This window comes from Pyxicephalus adspersus, chromosome 7 (assembly GCF_032062135.1).
Source record: "Pyxicephalus adspersus chromosome 7, UCB_Pads_2.0, whole genome shotgun sequence".
NCBI lineage: Eukaryota > Metazoa > Chordata > Amphibia > Anura > Pyxicephalidae > Pyxicephalus > Pyxicephalus adspersus.
In genome coordinates this window covers 10,268,107-10,281,644 of record NC_092864.1, presented here as the reverse complement: position 1 = coordinate 10,281,644, position 13,538 = coordinate 10,268,107, and positions in this window count along the sequence as shown.

Below are 13,538 nucleotides of genomic sequence, written 5' to 3'. Positions count from 1 at the left end.
AGAAATGCCAATCAGCTCATTCTGGAATATTTTGCAGCTTTTGTTTATCATTTGTTAATGAGTCAGAGTTATGACAGAAAACATCAGTGATAGCGGCTAATTAGCTGCTACCTGTCATCGTCTAAATTCATTCTTTACCCATGTGAATTCCCTTTTATTGTCCCCAGACCCACAATAGAATTTTACCCTCCTGGAAAAGTGGAGGCTGCTAATTATGAATCATATAAACTTCATTTAAATTGTTAGTGTAGCGGCACATCTAGAGGACGATATCTCCATGATTGTGGGAGTAAGTACCCACTAATTCTGATACAATTTAAAGGAATAAAGGAGGAACTCTAGGGTTGCGCAGAACCCTGTTTAAGAATTACTGCTCTACAATGTTATAATCTGTTTTTGCTTTCCATCCACATTGCTCATTGGTTTAATGGATAAGCTGTTTGTGAAATCAGGGACATGCACAATCAACATATGTGCAATATGTCTCAATACAGAGTAGCCTACTGCCACCTGCTGACCTAAACCCAGCATTGTAGCATGGTCACACTATAGCTGCACACCTGGCCTCAATCAGCAACACTTAATTCTTCCTATAGTAAAAACTTAGTTGCTTTGGCAATGCTAAAAAGCCTTTGTGCTCTTCAATTCAGTCTATTTAAATCTGAGTGAAAAATGAAAGGAAATAAAAATATATTACAATATAAATATCACCCCTCATGTTTGTGACAATACCTCCAGGGGCTGCACATGCAATTTGCAAATACCTTGATAAGTCAGTGACTACTAGACTGCAAATAGATTAAATTAGTAGCATATTCTAATTTCAGATTTAACCCTGGGTAAATGTTGCCCATCCCTAAAAGAAAATGAGAGAGAAATGGAGAGAAAGACAGAGAGAGCAAATGAGACAGCTATAGAATTAGAGAAATAGGGATAGCAATGTCTGGAGTATTTTGCACCATATTTTCTTCATAACATACACTACTAAGTAAAGGTTTTTGTTTATTGTTTGCTAATGAGTCAGAGTTATGACAGAAACATCAGTGAGAGCGGCTAATTAGTCGTTACCTGTCATTGTCTAAAATAATTCATTACCAATGTGACTTAACTGTTATCTTTTACAGGCCCCACAATGGAATTTTACAACCTATTAAAGTAAAGGTTGCCAATCAAGAGTCATGCAAACTTCATTTAAATCCATAGCGTGCTATTTTCATACATGCCGGAAGATAGTATGTAAATGCTCATGCACAAGTTGAAAGTGAATGCAAAGTTACACCTTAAATACATAAAGTCATGCATTGCAACACATAATAAAAAGCACAAAAATGCTTTAAGAACAAAGAAGTTATGGGAAGGTGGGACTTTTAGGCATACAAAAAAAGATACATGTAAAAAGTACATAATTTATTAGTTACAATGAATATTGATTACATACAACAAACATACTTTATATACAAAAAAAAGAAATAACCATATGCTTGCGGATTAAACCAAAGTGACCTATTAATAATTAAAAGGTTCTCAAAACATAAAGATTTAAACTTTTTTTACCATACACATGGAATAATTGAGGATCAAATGAAGGAACCTAGCAATGAGTTTTGAGATTTGTATGTTCTTCGACACGTTTCACAGAACTAGTCTGCTTCATCAGGGATATTTATCAATGGTAAAGCCCATGTGAAGTAAAAAGAGAAAATGTTCACTTTTTAACACTGGATCAAGCACACATGGGGCAAAAGGTAAAGGTCAGTAGATGTAACAGAGTCCCGAAGGTGGTAAATTGTTCTGTAGCAGAAAGAAAAGAGTCAGGAATTATAAACTAGAAAGCAACTCATTTAAAGCACAACTAAAAACTAGAAACATCTGTAGGAATACTAACTAGGATGTGGTATCTTTTTTTTTTTTTTACGAACGTCCGTTCACTTTCCTGTCGTGCACATAGTTCCTCTATCGCTCAAACGATCGTATCTATTGTGTGTACAATATCTATGAACGATCGTGTCGTTATCTCTATGTGCAGGATCGGTGCTATACGATCGTTATATATCGTTATAGATCGTTATATATCGTTATAGATCGATATATATCGTGCATGAACGTTCGTCGTTCGTTTTCCAACGATAATAATTGGAAGTGTGTATGTAGCTTTAGTTCAGATAGATGTTTGTAAATAACACAGGTAAACTCCCGGGAACTAACTGCTAGGTAACCAGGAGCATTCACCAACATTTTACACAAACAATCGTAATATACAGTTGATGGTGATTATGTTTTGTAATTTATTGGTAACAATCTAAAATGAGATATGATGCTGTGGTTCATATACTCCAAATCTCCTAGATTGTAAGCTCTTCGGCGCAGGGTCCACTTCTTGTCTTGTATCACTGTCTGTATCCGTCTGTCATTTACAACCCCTATTTAATGTACAGTGCTGCATAATATGTTGGCGCTATATAAATCTTGTTTATTAATAATAATTATAATATTAATGATAACTGTGGGTTTGCAGTCTTGCATTTTAGGATTTATGACCCCCTGCTGCTGTATTCCTGACCTCTAGGAAGCACTTTTCAGCCACTTGCAAAAGTATTAAAAGTGGTCCTATTAAAGTCCATAGAAGCGGTTCAGCAACAAACTGCCCTCAGAAGCTGCATGATGCTTCCCAATAACCACAGTGCAAGCAACAATTTATACAAAAACAGTATTCAATCAAGGGATTGAACCAAATTTTTTATTTCAATTTATCTTTATTAATGAACCGAAAATAGGTTATTTGTATATAGATTATAAATCAGTACAACGTCCTATTTAATGTACAGCGCTGCGTAATATGTTGGCGCTATATAAATCCTGTTTAATAATAATAATAATAACGTTAGTCAATTTTTTTTATTAGATAACCAGGGCTTTGGGTGGTTAAGGACTGGTTGGCAGTGGTAAACAGAAATTACCTGTTTACAATTACCTTGGAGTAATTATGGTACAGTGATCAATTGCTTATTGGCAATGTTAAAAAGTGGCGGTCCGAAAATAAAAGCAAAAAAGAATGTTCTGCTATAAATTGTCCCTTATAAGTTCCCAGTCTTACAGTGCCTGGCTTGGTGATAAAACACTTGTAAACTCATAGAACACTAGATCTAAGTATAAGGTCTTCTGCTGATAATAAATTAGAAGGAAGCTACAGATTGTTCTAGAGAGAGAAACTCTTTGTTTCCGTGTTGTGTTAGACCAGCCGTGTACATTATGTCCCCTCTTCCTTCTACCCTGATCAGTTTGTACACACTAGGCATCCTGAATACATCATACGGGATTCCTAAGGGGATTTACATTCCGCCTGCAAAGCCTTGGTGGAATTTTTCCATCCTTTCTCTTATCCTTTCCTCATTAGGCTGTTGTCGCCGAGTCAGTGCTTGTTTATATGACCCCCATGGGGTAATGCAAGCTTTGGGTCACATCCAAAAAAAAGGGGCAATCTTTCGGTTTGTTGGAGCTGTGGGAACAGTCAGCGAGAAGTCGAATGTTCCCATAGAGGGGGGTATGACTTTATAGTACGTTCTGTGTATGCAAAAGAAATCTGCAGATGCTCATGGAAAAAGAAATTAAAGCTTATTTCAGGCAAAGTGCTAAATACACAAAGTATTACATATTTGGTAAATGTTTTCCTGCTAAGGGGTTGGTAATTCCGTCCAATCAGCTCTAAGATTGAAACATCACATCCACACAGTACAGTCCTCTGTGGCAATGGAGGGGATCTGATTGTTCTCTGCTGGATTTGGGAATATTAAAGGGCCAGTCTACTCAGAACTCATTCTTGGAAATTTTTTCTTACTTCCTATCCAATTAAATTGTTGGCAAGAGTTGGACCTAGATTGCTCTATAACTGATGAGGACTGGAGGGACATTTGGATGTCTTTCTCCTCATGTTCCAATAATTTGACGGCCACTGAATCTGTATACAAAGTGCTGCTTTGCTGGTATCTCACCCCCTCTCATTTGGCTCATATGCGTGACTCACAATCAGACTCGTACTTCCGTGAATGTGACGAGAGGGGAGATTTTTTTTCACACGTGGCGGTCCTGCCCTAAGCTCTCTGTTTTCTGGGGGGTCAACATGCCAATTGGCAGAAGCTCTGACACAAAAGGCGCTACATTCTGATCCATGGCAAGCCATACTGCATCTCCCGGATATGAGCTATGTCTCTCTCAATGGAAGTTGCTCAACTTTGTGTTCATGGAGGCTAAACAAGTGATTGCAAAAGCCTTGAGAATTCCTCAGGTGTCATACGAGAAAGGAAAATCCAGACTGGACAACATAATGGTCTACGAGAACTTGACCAGCAATCTTCCGGACGAACGCTCCTTCACTTGGATTCTTGTAGACTTCGCCATTGGACTCCCCCGGGTGATGCCCTGGTCAACCCCTCACCTACTCGTTACCCTACCCTTACCTAATTGCCCTCTCTACCTATTGTTATATATATTTTAATATGTTCTTCTAATGACTGTTAAAACCAATTAAGACCACTGTTATAGAAATTGTTGCCACCAGGACAGGAAATATAGGTAAATCTCCAATGGAGCCCAAGATGGCAATACATACTTGACATACTTTTTATTCCTTTCCCACTGTATCAAAAACTAGAAAAAAACATTTTTGCCTGGTCATAGAATGGTCTTCATGATATCATAAGGAGTAGCAGTGTAAGGGTTAAGTTAGCGGGTTTCCCAATCTGTTCTAACATACAGTTTGTGACATTTTGCCTTCACCATAGCAGATAAGCGGTTCGGGTATCTCTAATGTTCCTGGACTGTGTAAACTTAAACACATTGCATTTGCTAACATGTAATTAACTCCACAGCTCGGCCTTGGAGCGCAGATCTACGCCAAAAATATTTTCAGGCCAACTTCTAGAGTGCGCTGCAATCGTTATCAAGTGTGCTGAATATCCGACAGCAATTAAAATACCAGTAAAGCTAAAACAAAATGTGTCAGTGGACAACTGCCTCTAATGTCATTCACATATGCTTACGTACATTGTTGTTATTGGCGCCGGGACATGCAACATTTATACCATCCAGGACTGTGGGAGTGACAGTACACAGTGGTGTAAGTATTACTGGACAGGAAGTCAGATTTGTGTTGGGAAATATTCATTCACACTCATTAACAAATTTAGATGAGGCTAATTCAGCAATAATCAGGACCCAAAAAAAAAAACAAAATCCCATGTAGAACAGATATGAAGTAGTTAAAATCTCATATTTTTATCCTGACGGGTTTACATGCCTGTGCAAAAAGCAGAAATGTCTTTTTAGTTTTGGAGAGAGCAGGAAAGAATTTAATATTCTGATTTGTATTTTTTGTATGTGCATTAAAATACCTAAACTAGAACAAGCAATATGCTAATTGTTGCCCAAAGTGAACTTTTCATCAGAAATGTTATATTAGCTTAATAAAGCTGTAGCTCCTCTTAAGCATTCATTTTTTTTGTAGCTATATAGACAATTAGTTATTTTTATTTGGGGCCACTTCTTCCTTTTCTTGCCTGGAGGATTGACAGGATAATCACACAATCTCCTGGGATTCCCGCACCTCATATCCCAGTATGGGCATATGTGATGCAGATGTGAATTCCAGATTAAATTTTATTTTTCATTAAAAAAAAAAAGAGTAAACACGTTTCAGGTGCTAAAAGGGTCTCCCTTCATCAGGGCAGTCTATTGGCAGAATTGGAGGAATCCTTAGGAGCATAGATTGGGTTGTCCCCAATGAACGTAAAGCCTTGATCTATTGTTTTTATTATATTTGGTATTGGACCTCACTGTATATACTTTTTTTAGGCAAATAGTTTTTTTTTGTTTTGTGAATCTGGTGCAAAGCTGCATTTCCAGTGCTTTCTGTTTCTGACTGGCAACACTAAAGCTTTGTGCAGGTGCTCATTACTGAGACCCATAACCATCATTTGTGATTGTTAAAGGTGACATTGTAGTGAACTATCCCTGTAAAGACAGGTCACCAAATCTATTCGGTTCTATAAAGCTGGGAGGGGTAAGACAGGTATGATGCACCCCACTGTATCCTCTGCAATGGTATCCTCACTGTATCCTCACACAGCACATCAATGGCCCCACACACATAGCCGGACACACTTTAGACCTGGTATTTTCTAAACTCTGCAACCTCACCCTCCTTGACAACTCACCGCTACTAGATTGTAAGCTCTTCGGGGCAGGGTTCTCTCCTCCTGTATCAATGTCTGTATTAGTCTGTCATGTGCAATCCCTATTTAATGTACAGCGCTGCGTAATATGTTGGCGCTATACAAATCCTGTTTAATAATAATAAATAAATAATAATGGTTCAACAATAAGTGTCAGCAATATGGCGGATCACTAATTGACACTGTAGGGCACTTGTACATGCGTTATTTATTTGCCTGAAATGATCACAATTGTCTCCAGCAACAAAAATCGAATCTCTTTAAGCTTTTTAAACAGATTTATGTCACTGTGTGAATGGGGGGCACTCTGCTCCATCTCCCAGCATAGGAAATTGCAGCAGTCCTTCTTGGTTGATTATTTAGTGGTCAGCAATGGTGGATCGCTAAACAATCTCGGGAGACTGCAGTTCACATGCTAGATTTTTACCTGAGACTATCACAACTATTTATCTCAGGCAAAGCTATCTTCTGTGATCGTTTACAGTGGCAGGAGAACAAACAATTGCTGTACACACAGTGCTGTTCAGTTCTATGGAAAGGGGAAGGGAAGGGTGAGCTGGTGGCACTCCATCTTCCACCAAAGGAAATTGCAGGAGCCAACCTTGGTTGGTCATTTAGCATTCTTTAATGGTGGATTGGTGGGCTTCTGCACACGTTGGATTTTCACTCAAGACTATCACAATTAAGAGACATTATCGTACATAGCTTTAGCCTGTGTCTCAGTTAGCATCAGCATTGCTATTGTGCATGTCTTTACTTGGCTCTTGAGCTGCCTATCAGATAGGAACTTGCATGGTAGGTTGGCAAAGCTGGTCATCTCCTCATCTCAGACCAGAATCTGACGTGTGTACAGTGGCCATCAGTGGCCGTCATTTTTGGATCCGTCCTAGCAGATCCAGGATCTATGGAAGACGAAGGACTTCAATGGAAGGGAAAGGAGGAGAGCACAGACGGGTGCCACTCACTCGTTCTCCCCCCTCCCCAGTCCATAGAGTAGAACGGCGCTGTATGTATATACATCACTCGTTCATTCATCTTTTAGTCTTTTGTCAGTGGAAAAGATTGTGAATGATTATTCCCAACAGCAAAAATCTAACGTGTGTATACAGCCTTCGAGTTGTCACCCTGAAAAAGTACTGTGTGTGTGTGGAAAAATCTCCAGGTAAAAACTTGCATGAAAGTCATATAAAACTATTTCCTTAACAGTATACAATCAGACAGAATGCTGAAGACATAGATCTTTGATTTCATACATTTGAATCTAATTGATTCAGCTGCTGTATACAACATCATGCATTGCCTATATATTAGGGTTTTAAAAAGGAGAAACAGTATAGTATACCACAGGTCAACAAAAAATTAGTTTTGATAATCATCAGAAAACACACCACAGCAAACTTTTCAACCAGATTTCAGATCTGTTTTCAGTTTTTCCCTAACACGTACAGAGTACTTTTCCTGAGTACTACAGTTATGAGTACTATTATAGTTACCATTGTACGTGCATGTATTTTGTACTAAAACATAAGCACCATTGAAGTGAATGTTAATACATCTTCAGTGTAAAGTAAAATAAGTGTCAGTCATGTACCATTGTTTCTTCTGAAATGCTTAGAGTATAATTTTCTTGTGTACGCTTTGTCTGGATTGTTGCGGTACAGCATCCAGCAGTAGTCAGCCATCATACTTTCATTCCAGAAACCTTCGTAGAGCCGTTAACTGAATGTCCTAGTGAAAACATTCTCCTTGTTCATCACTCACCATACCAAGATTTTCCCTGAAGAATTCTAGATGTGAGTGCAAGAAATGTATTTTTATTGACATGGGACAACCCAGTTTCTGGTATAAATCAAGCAGATTCTGAAGGAGACTTTTGGTTGCCCAGGAAATTTTCACACAGCCACTTGAATGCATCCCGGGCTTTTAGCTCAGCTGCTGAGAGAGATTGTTTGAAAACATCATCCTGCAAAACAAACTTGATCTGTGGCCCTATAAATATCCCTTCCTTCATTTTTGCAGTGCTTATGTTTGGAAACTTCTCAACAAGGTACTGAAACCCATGGAATTTTACTTACCTATGGCCTTTACAAGGTCCTTCATTAAGCCTAACTTGAAATGGAGAGGTGGCAGAAATATTTTATGCTGATCAACCAGAGGCAGAAACTTTATATTGCTTGTTCTGGGCCTATAGGTATATCTTGGTAGCCAATCACGCTTGACATAATGGTCTCCCGTAGATCGGCTGTCCCACAGGCGCAGGAAACAGCAATATTTTGTGAATCCTCCTTGCATTCCCATCAGCAAGCCAATGACCTTTAGATCCCCACAGATGTTTTATACTGGATTGCTTCAAGCTGTAACTTCATGTTGTCATAGGACTCCTTTAGGTTAACGGAGTGGGCAATCGGTAAACTTGGTTTGGAATTACCATTATGCAGTAAGACTGCTTTCAAGCTTCTTTTAGAGGAATCTATGAAGATATGCCATTCAGATGGAACATGCTCTTGTGACAAGATGTTAAAGAGTGCATTTTTATCATGACCATAGCACAGTGAGCCATCACTAGTGAAGAAAGTTGTCAAGTTATGATTTTGTTTTTTGTAGTGAGATACAGTTACACCTTGTGCAAGCAAGTTCTGTTTAGGCCTTGAAGCAAGAAGTTCTGCTTTGTCTTTGGAGAGATTTAGATTACGAAGGAGATCATTCAGCTCTGCTTGTGTAAAGGTCTCTGATTCTGAATCTTCATCGTCCAAGTAGTCAGGATCAGATGATTCGGGGTTGTAACTGACTGCAACTTCAGCGCATTCCTCATCACCTTCTACAGAAGCAAGTCCATCATGTGGCGGTACCGGTACTGGCAATGAATCATCATAGGGAACAGGCCTAATTGCAGAATCGAGGCTGGGATATACAATTTTGTGCTTATTTTTACCTGAGAATCCATTTTTGTTGTCGTGGCAAAAATAGCAGTCGATTAGATGGTCTAGCGGTTCTCTCCACACCATCGGGTTTGCAACTGACATTGCGGCTTTACGCCAATTTAGCCGTAAGAAAGTCCCTTGGAACAACTGGTACAGATGACATGTGGAGCCCAAGATTTATCCTGGTCACCAAGTGGACAGCAGAAATATAAATTGTATATCTTTTTAAGTTCTGTGGTAATTTGGCGACCTTGTGCTTTCGTCATGAATGAACCACACACGTAACAGAAAGTGTCTAGATCAATAGGACAATTTCTAGGCATGATGACAAATGAAATAAATCGCAAATAGTGCGGTCTCTAACCTTAGAAAACTGTGGTTAAATGTTGTAATATGTTAAGGCTATGTATAATGAATTTCACACAATAAATAATTAGCTGTATCACAAAAACTAGACATGCTAGAGAAAAACTGAACACAGATTGGAAATCAGCATTATAAATACTACAAAGCCCACATAATAAATTATCTGATGAAAATGACATGTTGATCTGTGTAATGTAAGCTCTAATACTCACCTAACAGCAATATAAACAAATGTACCGCTGTGTATTTATCTATGCCGATCAGACATGTCCTACACCTAGAACCATTTGTATAAGGGAAGAAGGACATATGTATGGATTAAGCTGCAAATGGTGAGATTTTGGAACATTACACAGAATTCACTATGTACTTTGTTGGCGCCTGGCGTTTATTTTGTTTCTTCCACCTGACTGATTGGTTAAGGTACCTGGACAGAAACATCCGCCAGTTTATTGTGATTGACTTTGCGCAGTGGCTCCTGCAGGGAAACCTCCCGTTATCAGGCTGCTAACACCGCAGCGGGTTATTTTTACAATTTTATTTTTAGTCATTTTCCTGCAGCTATTTTTATGGTATTTACTCTTCCTTCTCCAAGCGGTGTGTGTTTATTTTTCCATGTTTGGGTCTTACAGCTTACAGAATTGACTGGATCCTGAAAAATGCCATAAAATGAATAAATAATTGAGGTTTCATAGGACTGTGTCATATGATTGTGATGAGTTTATAGCTGAACTTCAGAAAACACGTTGGTGAAATACATGTAAGCAAGCTGTTTTAACTACTAAAGGATTTGTATTTCTTCATATACAGTCCTGGCACACAGCAAAGGATAGAGGACCTGTTGCTGCAGTTCAGTTAGACTTACAGGTCTTGTCCATCCCCCATCATGTGATTGGATAAAAGAAGAGCAGCAGATTGATGAGCTCATCTCTCTCACACTCTTCATCTATCCAATCAGTGTGTTGATCCTTGTTAGCGCATGTGCACTGCTGCACAATGGATTGGCTGCTTGTGCTGCTTTTTCCTTCTCAGTCTGATCTTTTCTGTACACAGACTGCAGAAAACTGATACTAGATTTGTTACCTGGACTGCCTTCAAACAAATGCATTCTGTAATGTTTTAATGAACATAGAACTGTATTATGGTGTGCCTAGGGCTCAGCTTTAATCACAGTTTGGGTGAATCAGTCTGTTCATCATAATCAGCGCTGTTTATCTTTGCTTTTTATGTGTCTGTTAATTCTTTATCCTCAGCTGCTCGGTTGTCTTGTACTTTTATTCCCTTCGGCTGTTGAGCAGTAACTAGCTGATGTTCTGGTGGGTCTGGAATTCAGACCTTTCCAAGGCCTTATCATGACAAGCGCAATATATCATTAAGTTCTTTGTGGACTCCCTTGACATTCTATTTTGTTTAGTTACATGAGCTCAGAATGAATGATTATACTTTGGGGGACTAAATGATCAAAATGTAAGTGTTCAGGTGATTTAGGGTTGAAATCTGTAGACTTGGTTACAGGCAATTTGGCGGGCTGTTCTTGATCTTGGCCATCTTTTTTTATGCCTGGAAGTAGCAATGGCAAGTCCATTCTGCCTCCTGTTTTGGACTCCTCATTACTTTCAGCCCAATTGACCAGGATACCAGGACAAGGTTATCAGGATGAACAGAGAAGTTAAATTTATGTAGCCAAAATACACAATAAAGATTCAATGCACCCTAAGCACTGATCTCTCAAAGGAAAAACAGTTCTACTATAAATATACATATACAGTATTTATATAATATATATATAAAAAAACACACTGGCCTTGCATCTCCCTAATGCCATACCTGTGCGCTACAATGAGAAGTTCACTTACCTAACCCCTGACCTTCATACTGCTGAAGTACATCCCAACTTTTGGAGATAGGGAAGAAGTACACCTTTTAGTTCATAGTATAGAGGCAAATGACATGCCCCGGTCCAAAAAAAATGAATACACAAACTAAATAATTGGTTATATAGCATTAAACATACATTTCCGTCATAATAACTTTTTAAACTTGCAAATAGAATAATTTAGAGGTTGAATGAAGGTTTAGAGCAGGGGTTGGCCAACTTTTTGGACCACTCAGCCATTTCAGGAGGTCAAGAAGGCACACTAAGCCAAAAGAAACAAGGTGTCCAAGGAAAAGTTCTTTCCAATCGGGACTGCAAGCGAGCAGCCTCAGTCTTCCGCGGTGTAGTCTCAGTACGTGTGCGCGTGCTTGGCATCAAATGCCCCCTGATATTCGACTGCTTGAAAGTGCCGTTGGTGTTGTTGTACACTAAACACAGGGCTTTGTAGCCACGTTGGAGGAAGAACAATTCACCAGTCCATTCGGAGTTGAAGACACGATGTTCGAGGTCAATCTTCCTGAGACTGGTAGCTGTGCGTTACTTCTGCTCTTTAGGCATAGTAATTGGAATACTGTACGGGAAGTCGATGATATCGCGGGAACTCGTGATAATAGGAAAATTCAATTAGGCCAGATCCAACAATAAATAACTAGAGCGGCGTTAGGCTGGACTGGAATACTGGCTAGGCCGTATCCAGTCTAAAGGCCAGAGTTTGCCTACCTCAGGTTTAGGGCAAAGTAATAGTTGCACAATACATTTTTATTGAGGTGTATAAGTATCCATCCAAAAAGAGATACTACAGATAAGAGTGACAGAGGAACTTGGATCTGAAAGTGTAACAGTTCATCCAAATCAGGGACATGTGGAAGGCATGAAGAGAGACAATTCCTCCAACTTAAAGATAGTTAGGTGGTATGAAGAGGGATATTCCCTCCAATTTAGGAACATGTAGGAGGTATGTAGAGAGACAGTCCCTCCCAATCAGGAGCATGTCGTAGGTATGAGAAGGAACAGTCCCTCCAAATCAAGGACAGTTAGGTAGTATGAAGGGGGACAGTTTTTCCGAATCAGGAGGTATGAAGAGGGATGACCCTCAAAATTAGTTGGGAGGTATGAAGAGTGACAGTCTTTGGAAATCAGAGGCATGTGGGAAGTATGAAGAGGGACAGACCCTTGAAATCAGTAAAAGTTAGGAGGTATGAAGAGGAACAGTCCCTCCAAATGAGGAACAGTTGAGACGTATGAAAGAGGACAGTTCTTCCGAATAAGGGACATGTGGGTGCTTTGAAGAGTGACAGTCCCTCGAAATCAGAAACATGTGGGGGAAGGAAGAGGAACAGTCCTCCCAAATCAGGGACAGTTGGGAGGTATGAAGAGGGACAGTCTCCTCAAATCAGGGTCATGTTGGAGGTATGACTTGACCAGCCTTCTGGTGAGATCTGAAAGTCCCCAAACCCCATAAAATGAGATTCCAGCACACCCTCTCATGATACGATTCCGGACACTGTGTACTCTCTGCAGTCCTGCCAGAACTGTCCCTTCTCATACCTACGACATGTTCCTGATTTGGAGGGACTGTCTCTCTACATACCTCCTACATGTCCCTTACTTGGAGGGAATATTCCTCTTCATACCACCCAACTATCTCTGAGTTGGAGGGATTGTCTCTCTTCATGCCTTCCACATGTCCCTAATTTGGAGGGACTGTTACATTTTCAGATCCCAGTTCCTCTGTCACTTTTATCTGTAGTATCTCTTTTTGGATGGAAATATGTACACCTCAAAAAAATGTATTGTGCAACTAGTATACCGAGTTACTTTGCTCTAAACTAGAGGTAGGCAAAATCCAGCCTTGAATCTGGCCTTTAGTCCAGCCAGAAGAATGTTGACGTCACCCTTACTTAGATGCAACAAGCTGACTCTGGAGGTAAATATATTTTCCACCTTTTTTACCCCACATGTGAGGCATGAAGATGGACCCCTTGGTAAGTAGGCAGACTTTTTTTAGTGCATGGTCCACTTTAAGATGACTTTATATTGAATGTTAGCACATAATATGGGCACAGCAAAGGAACAGGGGAAATGATTGTCAAAACATTGGTATAATCACATGTGCAGTGAGCCTAACAAAGGTGCCTATTTACAATA